General features: G+C 37.7%; 1 pseudogene; it reads right to left on the minus strand.

Annotated features, from left to right (window-relative positions):
• Positions 1 to 1,932: 1,932 nt before the first annotated feature.
• Positions 1,933 to 2,289, minus strand: LOC134384587 (small ribosomal subunit protein uS10-like; annotated as a pseudogene).
• Positions 2,290 to 14,945: the final 12,656 nt, after the last annotated feature.

Below are 14,945 nucleotides of genomic sequence, written 5' to 3' on the forward strand. Positions count from 1 at the left end.
AAAAGCATGCCAACATTGTGCACGTGCACACACAACCACACACACTTTTTTGCACATTTATTTTTCTTTTTACTTCGACTCAGACATAATACATTTCTATATCTCTCAATAAAGTCAATTCCTTCACTTGGAATTTGTAGCATTTCCACTAGTAAACAAAGAAGAAACAGGATTAATTTGTTTATAATTTATTTTATAAAAGATATTTTAAAAACCATATGGAACTAAAAACTGACAAATAAAAACGCATGAGTTCTCCCTCACATCTTCTCCCAGTTCTTTCCCTCAGAGACAACCACCAACCCGAACACCTATTCCAACTTTTTGTATAGTTTTTACCTCTATTTCTAAATATTATGCTTATACTGTCATTTTTTACTTTCTTAGTCTAAATGTTATCCATTTCTTGTTATGGAAGTTGAGAACTGGGCATCTTTTTTTATGCACCCACCCTTCCCCCCCCCACCCTCTCCACATAGGGCTCCGGCAGTTTTCAGTGTTAATATGCAGTATGCATCTTATTATGCCTATCTCAGGATTGTTCACTTTGTTTTGATGGCTAGCCGGTAAGGGGATTCGAATTCTTGGCCTTGGTGGTGTGACACTGTGCTCTAACTCGGGATCATTCACTTCTGAGTGAAGTACTACAGCATACCATGAATGGCTTTTTTGTTTTTCCTTCCTTCCTTTCTTTTTTATTTCTTGGCAGCTGGCCAGTGCAGGGATCGAACTCTGGTGTTATCAGCACCCACTCTAACCAACTGAACTAACCAGCCAGCCCCAGGAATGGCTTTCTTATCTCCTACAAATTTTGCTTTTTATCTTGGAGTTGAAAATTGTTTCATCTTTTCATTTTCTAAGTTTTTCATGTGCATATACCTAATTTTCCTCAACTACTTCAAAAAATCTGTGAGAGCCTTCGACTATTGTTTCTGAATGCAAAATGCAGTTCCCCTTCCTCATGGAGACCTCCTCTGCTGCGGACCCGGGCATCTCTAGGCTGGGCTTCCCTCTGCTGGCTGGATCCTCAGTCCCGTAGAGCCCTTGCCTTCCTTTTTCCTGGGTTATGCCCTCATTTTGCCAAAATACATCATAGGAGATTCCTTAAAAGTCATGGAGGGAAAACATTTGTAATAAAGGAGAGTTTTTGTATGTCTAAAAATATCTTTATTCAATCCTCATACTTAAGTTTTATGAGCGTAGAATTTTAGGTTGACAATAATTTTTCCTCAGAATTTTGTAGGCATTTCTCTACTATTTTCTGGCATCCAGTGTTGCTTTTGGAAAGTTCCAGTTCCATTCTGATTGTTTTCTGTTTCTCTGAATGAGACCTGTGTTCTTTCCATCTGTCCACCATCTCTATCTCTCTCTATTCGTCTCGCTGTCTCTCTCTTTCCCTCTCCTTCTTCCTTGCCCTACCCTTGCTCTTAAAATCGTTTTTCTATCTCTTTTATTCTTAAGTTTCAGGACATGGCTTTGTGTGCTGAGTATGCAGTAGACCATTTCAATATGGTGACTTATTTCTCTTCAATATGGTGACTTTCCATAAGGCAACTTATTCCTTCAGTGTTGGGAAATCTAGTTGTAGCAGGTCTTAAATAATTTTCTTCCCTCTATAGTTGAGATCTCTCTTTCTGAAATTTCTATTATTCCCAATCTCCTAGAATACTCTTCTAATTTTTTTTTAATCCCACATATTTTCCCATCTCTTTGGCTTTTGTATTCTATTATATTTTCTGAGAGTTTTCCTCAACTTTACCTTTCAATTTCTTATCAAGCTCATATTCTACCTATCATGTTTTTAATTTTAAAGAGCTCTGTCTTGTTCTCTGATAGTTCTGGTTTTAGATGCACCACTACTGGTTCACAGATGGAATACTTTCATCTTACTCTGATGCTTTTTTTTTTTTTTTTAAACCACAGGTAGTCAATTTAAACATCTGTGATGGTGACTTCAACCTTAACTCCTGGCTCAGTATTAATGGAAATAATCTGCTCAAGAATCTCAGAAAGACTGCAAGTTGATGAGCTGCTTGTGGATTCTCATCTGGAAATGATCCCATGTCTTACAACTTTCTCCATAAAACATTTTTCTTGTAATGATTCTCAGAGTCTTGGTAGGCACCCTCACTGGTCCTTTTGCTTGGAAATTCTTTTCCTTTGCACCTCTGATCAAGTCAGCACACACCTTCCCTGGGGATTTTATGTTGTGGCTAGTTAGGGTAATTCTAATTTGGTAATTGTCATCTCTGGTTTCATGGATATTTTTCTGATATCTTTAAAAGCCATGGCTGTGTCATGGATTCCTGAGCGACGTGTTCCTTGGTGAGAGCACAGAGTGAATCAGGAGCAGGAGCAGGTGGACTGGAATTCCATGGCACCTGCAACACCTTCCTCAAAAAGCTGATGCTATTAATAATAACTTTAAAGTATTTTACTTCTGTTCCCTCTGTATTGTTCTTCTTTCATACAAATCCCCCCACTTTTAACTTTTTAATTGAGGTACAACTTATCTACTGAAAAGTTGATTCTATGGCTTGATGAGTTTTACATATGATTTATGATTACACCCATATAATCATTGCAGCTTTAATTTGAATTTCTTTGCTAAGCTTATTAGCTATGTGCTTATCCTTTTTTTGGACATGAAATGCCCATTTCAGATTTTGCCCATTTTAAAAAATTAGGTTTTTAAAATTTATTCTGAGTAACAAATTACCTCAAGACATACTTGTTTAAAACATCAATAAACATTTATTCTCACAGTTTTTGTGGGTCAGGAATTCTGGAGTGGCTTAGAGGGGTGGCATGAAGTTGCAGTCGAGAGGTTAACTGGGGATGCAGTCATCTGCAGGCTTAAGGAGGGCTGAGCAATCCACTTCCAAGATGGCTTACTCTCATGGCTGGCAAGTTGGTACAGAGTGTTGGCAAGAGGCCATAGTTCCCTGCCACATGGATTCTCCATAGGACAGCTTGACTTTCCTCACGACATTATGCCTGGCCTTCCCCAGAGCAAGTGACCTAAGAGAGAGCAGGGCAGAGATACAATGTCTCTTTTGACCTAGATTTGTAAATTAAACATTGTTATTTCTGTAATACTTTTGGTTGCATATGTCAGCGTATTAGTTCGGTTTTGTGTTGCTGTAACAGAACACCAGAGACTGGGTATTTATAAAGAAAAGAGGTTTATTTGGCTCACGATTCTGGGACAGCTGCATTTGGTGTGGGCCTCAGGCTGCTTCTACTCATGGCAGAAAGCAGCAGGCAGCTGGTGGGTGCAAGCAGATCATATGGCAAGAGGAAGCAAGAGAGATGGCAGGGTCCTTTAAACAACCAGCTGTCGCAGGAACTAAGAGTGAGAAGTCACTCACCACCACTACCACCACCCACCAGGGAGGGCATTAAATCTATTTATGAGGGACCTACCCCCATGACCGAACACCTCCCAACACTGCCACACTGAGGATCAGAGTCCAACGCGAGCTTTCTCGGGGGGGGGAACACACCCAAACTATATCAGTCAGTCTAGTTCAATATGAGTGGGGACTGACCAAACAAGGGTGTTAATACCAGGAAGCAAGGATCAATTTTGGAAGCTGGCTTCCACGGGTTGTCTGTCTTTTTCTACATATATTCTGGTTGGAAATTCTCTGTCAGATGTGGCAACTCTGTCAGAATGACTTGCCTTTTCGCACTCTTAGTGGTGCCTTTTGATGACTGGTAGTTCTTAACAGCTTTATTAAGATAAAATCCATCCATTTAAAGTATACAATTCAATAGCTTTTAGTATATTTACAAAGTTATGTGAACATCACCACAATCAGTTTTGGAATATTTTCATCTCTTCTGTATTAGTCCGTTTCTGTTGCTTATAAAAAAATAACTGGAACTGGATAATTTGTTTAAAAAAAAAATAATTGCTTACAGTTTTGGAGACTGGGAAGTCCAAAGTCCAAGGAACACATCTGCTGCAGTCCTTGTTGGTGGTGACAATGACAAAGGGTTTTCACATAGCAGAATGGTGGAACAGTGAGAGAGAGAGAGAGAGACTAACCTCCTCATTCACTCTCTTTTTAAAGCCACCAGAACCATTCCCAGAAAGAGACAGAGAGACTAACCTCCTCATTCGTTCTCTTTTTAAAGTGACCAGAACCAATCCCATTATTTCAAGAATGTATCAACCCATTCATGAGGGTACATTCCTCACAATTCAATCACCTCTCCAAGACCCCACCTTTCAACTACTACAATAGGATTTCCCACCCTGTTAACACTGTCAGTGGGGACTCAGCCTCCAATGCATTAAACTTTGGAGGGACACAATTCAATCCATAATAACCCCCAAAGGAAACCCCATACCTATTATCTGTGACTTCCCATTCTCCGTGCAAACTACCAGCCCTAGGAAACCACTAAACCACTTTTTCTGTATATATAAGTGCCTGTTCTGCATATTTCATATATATTAAATCATACGATATGTTTTTTTTTGTGACTACCTTCTTTAACTTAAAATATATGGAAGGTTCATTCATGTTACAGCATTTACCAGTACATCATTCCTTTTTTTATTGCCGAATAGTATTCCACTGTATGGACAGACAACATTTTATTTCTCAGTTCATCAGTTGAAGGGACTTTTGGGTTGTTTAGCCTTTTTGGGTATTATAAGTAATGCTGCTATGAACATTCACATACAAGTTTTTGTGTGAACATTTATTCTCAGTTCTCTTGGGTATCAACCTAGGAGTGGAGTTGCTGGGTTGTATGGTAACTCTTTAACTATTTGTGGGATGGACAAACTGTTTTCCATAGCAGCTGCAGTATTTTACATTCCCAGCAGCAGTGTATGAGGCTTCCGATTTCTCCACATCTTCACCAACGGTTATTTTCTGAGGTTTTTTTTTTTTTTTTTTCCATTATACCCTTCCTAGTGGGTGTGAAGTGGGGATGAACTGCAGTTTTGGTTTGAATTTCCCTAAGAGCTTGTAATATTGAGCATATTTTCATGTGCTTATTGGCCATTTATAAATCTTCTTTGGAAGATGTCAATTCAGATTCTTTGCCCATTTTTTGAGTTATCTATTTATTATTCAGTTGTAAGTATTCTTTGTAGTTTTTTTCGTTGTTGTTGCTACAAGTCCCTTATCAGACATATGACTTGAAAATATTTTCTTCCATTTTGGGGGTTGTCTTTTCACTTTCTTGATGGTATCATTTGCAGCACAAAAATTTTTTAAAATTGTAATGAAGTCCAACTTATCAATTTCTAATGGTATTTTTTTCCTTCTTAATTACCTTCCTAATTCCCTTTTCTAATAGTTTGCTTAGGTCTTGTTTTTCATCTTGGAGGCTTTAAAGCCTAGTAGTCCTTGATTATCTGTTCATATTTAAGAAAGAAACAATAAGGTTCTGATTGGAAGTCCCACATGCAGGGGAAACCCACCAGCTAATGAACTTCACTAGAGGGTAGAGGTCCCAATGTTTTGTACATCAAGACACAAATAGAAAATGACCATAGAGGTGCAGTAATACACTGGGATTACACTGGTGGACACTTGGGGTCTCTCTAATGAGCTTGGTAAAAAAAATTGACATTTTCTTTATATATAATAATTATAATAAGGTAAGTAAAACTTTTACCAAAGATATTAAACATTTAATTCAAATAAATTGTTTGAATTCTTCCAAATAAAATTTTTTCGAAAACTAGTAAGAAACTTGAGCTTGATTCCACTAACCTATCAAGTGTAATGCTTAAACTGATTACATGAAATTCCTGATTAAGTATTTTTTTTAAAAAGATGATCTCTTCAAATTCTTTCGGCTGTTTGCATAAGCAGCTTAAAGGATGAAGAAAACAACAGAAAAGATCTATCACTTTTTCTAATTGACGGAATCTTTTCTCCATTTATCATAATTCAGATAATTTGATCTTTTAAATTTTATGTCAAGCATGCAGTCACTCTTTAAATCTAACAGCTCTTCTTTTCATTCACTGACAAATATAATGATGACTTTTCTTGTAATAATACAAATGGAGTTTGAATCCAATCAAACATTTTCAAGTCAAGTATTTCAAAATACTTATGAGGCTTTTTCTAAAGTATCCACAAATGTTGCTCTTCTAGTCATAATAAACTTTAGGATTCACATTATAATACTGACTAAACATCCTATTAAAACATTTTAACTTCCCTTTTTCAGAGTTTAGTTTTTACTTTGAATGCACAACCATCGTAAATAGTAATATATTTTCACTATGTCCTTAAAATTTTCAACTAAGTTCATTCTAGTGCTCAAAAATGTCATTTAAGAAGACATTTTTTTTTTTAGGCCAATAACTATCTTTCAACAAATCTGCAAAGTGAGGACTATTCACACAAATGCACACGCGCGTGCACACACACATACTCTCTTCAAGGAAGCTCATCAACTTTTGACAAAACTCTCTTCATTTTCTAAGAAACTTTCATTTCTATACATCAGTATGAAACGGCAGAGAATAGTATTCCGATCCCATTTCTTTGTATAAAGCTGAAAACAGGACTGTAGTCGCATGGATTTTGATGATATAACAAGGAAAATATTTTTGTTCTTATACTGACTTCCCCAGTACTCATTTGTGTGTGTATTTAGTTCCGTACAATTTTATCATATGTAGAGATGTGTGTATCTACCATCACTGTCAAACTACACAACTATCTACAGGGAAAACTTTTATATACAAGAGTTTCTCCATGATTCAAATTATGCAATACTTGAATCTCAGGGTTTTCATTATGAACTCTGATGTAGTACTGGTTCCTGAATCATAAATACACAAATTTACACAGGGTTTCCATAATATGTCATTGGTTTCAAAATATTCATCTACCACTTCAAGTATTTCATCACAAGTTACTTGTTTTGATAATTTTTCAGAAGAAAATTTCTTTCCAGTTTTCTCTTCAGGGATTCTAATTAGTTAATGATACTAACTGAGCCTCAATCCCATCAGTCTGCAAAAAATTTTTTTTAAATTTAATAATCTGTGTTTATACTGTCTCTCTGTTATCTGGCAGTTCAAAGCATCTGCTTTATTGCTTATACTACAGCAGAATGTTGCCTATTGTCTTTGTTTCATTGGCCCAAACATTGAGTGGCCAATTTCTATAAGGGCTAGAAAAATGAGCATCTGCAATTGTGTAAGGCATTTGAGCTTTAGTGATTAATTGCAAGACTGCAACCATATTTGACCTCAATCTGATACTATTAAAACCCATAAAATAGCCCATAAAGGGAGCTTTCAATAGTGTGGTATGTGCAAAAGAAGAGACAAATAGGTCAATGAATTATAATAGAAAGTCCAGAAATAAATCCATGCTTATATGAAAGGTACTTCAAAAGGTTCGTGAAAAAAATTACCTTCAACAAAGGATCCAAAGCAATTCAATGGATAAAGGAAAATCTCTTGAACAAATGGTGTTGAAACAACTGGATGTCCATATGGATGATAAAGAAGAATCTTGACTTCTCATACCATACATATAAATTAACAGAATATGGATCATAAAAAAACATAAAACCTAAAATGATAAAGCTTCTAGAAAAAAAGCATAGGTGGATATTTTTGCACCTTAGGGTAGGCAAAGGTATCTTAGAACAGGGAAAGTAGCACTAACCATAAAAATTTAAAAGCTGGTGAACTGGATTTTGACAAAATTAAATAAATCTCCTGTTTGAAATATACCAATAAGAAAATGAAAAGCCAACTTACAGAGTGGGAGAAAATATTTGTATTACGTATATCTGACAAAAAAAAAAAAAAATTCATAACTCCTACAACTCAGTAATGAAAAGAAAAACTTGTGATCGCTATTTCTATGTGTCAACTTGAGTAGGCCACGGGATGCCCAGATATCTGGCTAAACATTATTTCTGGGTGTGTCTGTAACAGTGTCTCCCAAAAGAGATTAGCATCTGAATTGGTGAACTGAGTAAGGCAGACGGCCCTCCCCAGTGTGGGTGGGCGTCATCCAATCCTCTGAGGGCCTAAATAGAGCAAAAAGGCAGAAGGCTGAATTTGCTCTCTGCCTGACTATTGAGCTGGGACATAAATCTCGGCCCTCCTGGTTCTCAGGCCTTCAGACTCAGACGGGAATCTACACCATTGGCTCCCTGGGCTCTCAGGCCTTCAAATTCCACCATCAGCTTTCCTGGGTGTCCAGCTTGCAGATGGCAATTATGGGACTTCTCAGCTTGCATGATCAAGTGAGCCAATACATTATAATAAATCTCTTTGTAGAAATATTTATATCCTATTGGTTCTATTTCCCTGGAGAATCCTAATACACTAATTTTTCAAATGAGCAAAAGACCTGACAAACACTTTAAAAAAGATATATGAATGGCCAATAAGCACATGAAAAAATGTGCAACATTAACACATCAGCAAAATGCAAATTAAAATGATATACCACTATAAAACCAACAGAATGGCTAAAGTGAAAAAGACTGACAACACTGAATATTGGCAAAGGAAGGAGCAACTGGAGCCCTTATACACTGGTGATGAGAATATAAAATGGTACCACCGCCTTTGAAAACTGGATGTTTCTTTAAAAGTTAAACATACTACTCCTAGGCAATTCTACTCCTAGGTAATTATTCAAGAGAAATGAAAACATATGTCCACAAAAAGACCTGTATAAGAATGTTTATAGTGGGTGGGTTAGCTCAGTTGGTCAGAGCGTGGCCTTGTAACACCAATGTCAAGAGTTCGATTCCCCCTATTGGCTAGCTGCCAAAAAAAAAAAAAAAAGCTTATAGCAGTTCTATTTGTAATACCTAAAAACTGTAAATGTCCAGGTGTTCATCAGCAAGAGAATGCATAAAAACACCAGGATATAGTCACACAATGGAATATTAGGCATTAAGGAGAAAACATACAACCGTAAAAGCAAACCACAGAAACATATTGTGTGAAAGCAGCGAGACACAAAAGTTACACACTGGATGATTTTTTTTATATGAAGATTTAGAATAGGCAAATTTTTTTGTGTAAATGTAAATTATACAATAAACAACATGTGGAGAAAAAAAGTGCAAGCAATCACTTAAGCAGCTCAAATTTTTTTTTTTTTTTTTTACCCAAATGAACTGTTGGTTGTGATACAGGAGGTGCTGTTTCCCTGTGCTTGCATTTCAGGACACATCAAGCCAGCCCACATGGTCTCAGGCCCCTAATTTGCGTCCTTGCCTAGAGGAAAGCTACTGTTGCCAGTTAGTCCTATTTTCAGAACGGAGGGAAAATGAGACCATTAGGGGCTGACTTATGCAAATCCACTGGCTGGGCATGCTCAGCAGAGGATTATATAACCATGGTAGTTGAATGACCTTCTACTAGAGGTGCTAGAGAGCACAGAATATTCTTGAATATGTCTGGTACATATGAGAGGATTTGACCAATGAATATGACCCAAGAAGAGACTACTGAGCATGTGCAAGACTAATGTTTTACCTGGGAACCACCCCCTTAATTGAATATTCATTAGATGGCAAAACTTCATAGTTTTATAAGGTGAATCTCAGCAGAAGGCAGGGCTGTTGCTCACTCTCCTGGAGCCGGCCTGCACTCTGCCTGTGGAGTGTGTATTTCTTTCAGCAAGCAGCTGCTCATTCTCTTGAGCCAGCTTGCACTCTACTGAACATGAAATATGTATTTCTTACTTGTGTATTAAATTTAATGTGGGCCCTTGCTCAGTCTCTGGAGCTATGCTGCACTCTGTGAAATCTGTACCTCTTATTCATTATATTAAATCTGTTCTCATTTTCTATTGTGACTCCACTTCTGAATTCTTTCTTGTGGCAGAGTCAAGAACCTGGTAAGAGGATGGTGTGAGTTGAGGCCAACTACTGGGCCCCCTGGATCCTACCTCCAACATTGGTTGTAAGATGCCAGTGGTTTGACAACATTGCTTCATTTGATAACTGTTTCATTCAAATAACACATTTCCACTGATGCAGAGAATTATAATATCCAAGTTGTAACATAATCCTCTTTATATTGAGAGAACATCTTTTTTGGGAGGGGGAAGAGAAGAAATATAGCATTTGTCTTATAAATCTGGTAGATTCTTAACTTTAATGAAAATATATTTATTATATTGAGAAAATAAATCAATTTAAACATAAAGTAATCAAGGAGACTGTAGGCCTTTACAGCTTCAGGGCATCAGGTTTGAAAAAAATTTAAATTGCCTACATTTTAAAGAATGTTTTTAAACAAACTATCAAAATTACAAGCATGCAGTAAGCAAAATAAAGGATTAGGGAATTGGTTCCAAGCCTGGGAGATAAAACCCAGGGAGGCACCCAGTCCCAAGTTTTATCTCCATCTTGTCTTTCCTTTTCTCTTCTCTTCCCAAAATGGCTTCTTGCTGGAGGTCCTACTCCAGGTTACTAAAGTCAAGAAAGCTCCTGCTTCCAGTAGTCAAAGGGAAAGAAAGTTGCAAGATGAGGCTGGAGAGAGAGGTGGAGGGTTGGGAGGTGGGCTAGATAACGAAGGTCCTTGCAGACTACTAAATAGATTTATATCTAAATACGAGGAAGCCATTGAAGGATTTTAAAGCAAAGGATGTTATATAATTTACCTTTTAAGACACTGCTAAGTGGATGATGGATTTCAAGGGACACGAAAGAAAACAAGAGAGATGGCTACCAATTAGGAATCATGATAGATGAGGGATAGTCAGAATTCCCGGTTGTAAACAAAACAATGCCAGTTGAGTAGCTGATTTTTTTTTTTTTTTTTTTTTTAGAACATTGGGTTGTTTGAAGACTACAGGAATAGTGAGAACAGGGCTTGAAAAACAGACTTGGAAGTTTAATAGCAAAAATCACACATCAGTTCAGTAGGTTACTGCTACTACCAAACCCTGGACACCACAGCTTGCCCCAGAGCTGCCACTGGCACCAAAGAACCTGGCCACTAGAACTAGAACCATTCCTCAGATCCTCCTCCCTCAATGTTGCCATCTCTCAAGCACCCTTATCATCCACTCTACCTAAATAGAATTTCCATTGTCCCTACACTTCTTCGTGTCACTGGTTACTGATTTAAATTTTGGATGCATCCAAGTGACCAAGCCTAGGTCACATACATACGCTCCAGCTACAAAGGAGGTTGGGTTCACAAGTACCTGATATTTTCAGCTTCTGTGGTTTTGTAGGCTCTGCCTCCCAGCAGCTCATTCAATAGGGAAATGTCCTAAACAAAGGTCTTCATGCCAAATAGCTGAGCAACTGGAAAAACACATCCGAAACCAGCATGGAAAATTTGGTGGCAGATTGAATTACTGGTCCTTCTCTGTACCTATGCCCTCTGCCATGTAACTTCGCTATCTCCCCCACTAAAAGTTGTGTTATTTCCTCTCCCCAACTTTTGCCTTCACCATGTGACTTGCTTTTGCCTGTGTGGGAAGTTAACAGATGTAATATAAGAGGCTTGAAATGTACTTAAGGTGGTCTTGAGTTGTTTCTGCCATCATGATGAGGGCCATGTGGTGGCTTGCCTACCCATCCAAGGAGGCTGACATGTGGAGCAAACCCACATAACTGCAGTGTGAAGCAGAACTGTCTCTGCCACTGCAATCTACATCAGCCAACCCCAGCTGTCCTGCAGACAGCCTGAGAGCAGGGTCACATTAGTGAACCCCTCAGTTTCATGAACTGACTAGTGCTTATTGTTTTATGTCTGAGATTTTATAGCTGGTTATCATGCACCAGCTGACTAAATGCACTTGGAGAATATTCTGAGTAGCTTCAGAAAGGTGATAAAGATTGGCAAGTATACAAAAGCTTTGATTATGGGAATAAGAAGTGTTCCATAGGGTGTGTATCATGTCTAAAAGCACCCATCTGAACCAAATTCTGTGAGGAATGACTGGCCTCTATATGCACGGATACTTTTCAGAATTCTTACACATATATCAACAACACTGCAAACATGATCCTAAACCCAGCAGTTTTCCTGTCAACTCATTGGAGAAGCCTTGCCCAGCCCTGGTCCCTCCTCTGGGGTCCCATACCTCAAGACTACCTCTGTGATAAATCTCCTACCATTAAAGATGGGGAAAGCACGTTTTCCCCACTAGACAGAGCTCATTCTTATATCCATTACACATTACTTGACACTCAACAGTCGAGCCTTTCTAAAGTCAGATCATGTTACTCATCTGTTCAAAACCTCCAATGATTCCATCTTTCCATGCGTAAAAGCCAAATTGTCCTTATTTCCTATAATCATAGGTTATGTGGCCCTCTGACCTTACCCCCTACTCCTTTTTCACTCATACTGCCCTCCCTGGTATGACTAATTTGGACAGGCCAAGGAACTTCCTATTCTGTCTAGAACATCCTTTCCCCAAATATCCATTACTCACTCCACTTTTCAGTCTGTCCAACGGTTATTAAATGCAGCCTTCCCTAACCTATTTAGAAATACTAATATTTTACATTTATAGCACTTGTCAATACCTGAACTACCTTATATTACTTATGTCTCCCTGACAAAATGAGGAAAAGGATGTCTGTCCACCACTGTATCTTCAGGAGCTAGATCAGTGTCCATAGCATGGCTTATAAATGCTGAGTACATAAATGAAAAAATGCATGTTTGTTAAACTTAATATAAAGTTAAAACTGATGACATTTGTGTTGGCTGAATACTTAGAACTCCAGATAACCTTTCATTCCAACCCAACAATTTAGTTTCCCTGTGAAATGCCAAGGTCTATAGCATAATTCCATCACCCCATCTTGTAGTGGGGAGTTAGAAATCAATGAGATGTAGAATGGAAGAGTGTGTCACTTGTCTTGGGACACACTGAAAGAAAGCAAACTTTAAAGGCACAGCCAAAGACATAAGAACATGATCTTTTGTAATACACATTTTCTCAAACTTGGGCAAAGTGCTTTTACCTATCAATTTTGAAGATTCTACGTTTACACTTAATTGTGGTTAAGACTAAGGATTTAGGCATTTTCATACATTTCCTGGTGTAAGGGTAAATGAGTGGAGTCTTTCTAGAAAATAATTTAGTGATATGAATTCATGTGTTCGAGAGCCTTAAAATGTTCACACTTTATGACTAAGTTAATTCCATTTTAGGACTTTATAAATTACATATCCATATCCTATTGGTTATGTTTCTCTGGAGAACACTGATACAGAAGCCATGTTATGTGGTACAGGTTTTGTACAGGTATGACAAAGAGGGCATGAGATCTCACACTACTCAGAAGAGCAAACAATTTGAAACAACAATTTCTGGAGTTCTCCATTTAACTTTCAGACCATGTCTGACCACAGGTAACTGAAACCATGGAATGCGAAACCACAGATGGGGGAACTACTATAGTCAGTATCAGCATAAAGAAGCCCTGGGTTCCTTTGCAGCAAGAATTTAAAAACTTATCCTTTCCTGTGGTTCTGACATTCTTTGTCCATTTAAATTGGTCTATGGCAGCAGTTACCCAGGGGGACCCCCAAAGCCTTCCTTTCACGAAACCAGATGACTGTCATCATGGCACACCAACAGATTACTACTTACACTTTCCTATCCCAGAATATAAAAGGTCTCAGTACTCTAGTCCTGAATGTCTCAACCTGGTAAAATTTCAAATTTTCTTCAGGATCTGTTAACTGTAACTCTTGGTAGCAATTTCTAAATCAGTCAAAATTCTTTCATATCCAAGTCAGAAAATTCAACTCAAACTAACTTTTAAAAAAGGAACCTTTTTACTGGCAGTATAATGGTTGCTTAAAGAATGGAAAAGCTAAAAGTTAGGCTGGCTTTGGGACAGGAACCCAGAGTGATGTCAGAAATTATTAGTTAGAACTCACATACCATTACTGTTATTTTACTTCCAACCACTTCCTGTCCCAGAGTCTCAGTCTCTATTTGATATAGATCAAGTTTCTGGGACAAACTGACTAGCCTATTTTAGGTATGTGGTCATTTTGTGTGTGAGGGTGGGTGGAGGAGGGCATGGGCACTTTCCAGCCTTTAACCTATCCCTCTATAAACCCAATCCCGTCTGGACCACATTCTAAAACTCAACTAATGCAAATACTTGAGTGGCTCCTTATTCCAAAACTGGTTGAAAATGGATTTGAAATAATCCATCAAGCATATATAAGTTCCACATGCCTACTAGAAACAAACATGAGAGTGGAATTCTATATACATTTAATAGTTACCAAAAGTCTTGAGGTACACATTTAAAACATCCTGCTCAGAAGTTTTACAAATCATGACCTGCCAAATACTGTCTATGCTCCATTACCAATATTTTGATCATATGGCTATCCAGATGAGTCAGAAGAGCATTATGATGAACAGACTGCCTAGTTTCAGATCCTGGCATTGCTACTTTAATAGCTATCTGACCCGAGGTAAAGTCATTCTACAGCATATGATTGCTAAACATTAAACAAATTAATACACTTGTATGTAAAGTACTTTTAACAAAATACTTGGGATATACTAAATGACATATAAGTACCATAAAGGTCAGCTAACACAATGACATTACCTACCTATAGCAATATCCCTGAGAACTGATAAGAACAACCACCCAAATGCAAAAGCACTAATACAGAACATGCATTTCTGGTACCCTCAGGGTTTGTGAGAAGGCTCAAGTTTCAGTTTATTTTCCAGGAATATCTCTTTTCTTTAAAGAGCAAAAAGAATACATGTTAGCCCAAGGAACACACTGCATTAGGGACTGAATTAGTCCCTAAACTATAGAAGAACTCTAAATACAAGTAACAAAGTTAAAATAAAATAAACACTTCTTTGTAAACTGAGTTGTACCAGCAATTTTTCTTTTCATTTGCGTTTATTTAAACACAGTTCTCAAAACATTTGAGTGAAATTGGGCCTCCTTTGGTAAGC

This window comes from Cynocephalus volans, chromosome 1 (genome assembly GCF_027409185.1).
Source record: "Cynocephalus volans isolate mCynVol1 chromosome 1, mCynVol1.pri, whole genome shotgun sequence".
Taxonomy (NCBI): domain Eukaryota; kingdom Metazoa; phylum Chordata; class Mammalia; order Dermoptera; family Cynocephalidae; genus Cynocephalus; species Cynocephalus volans.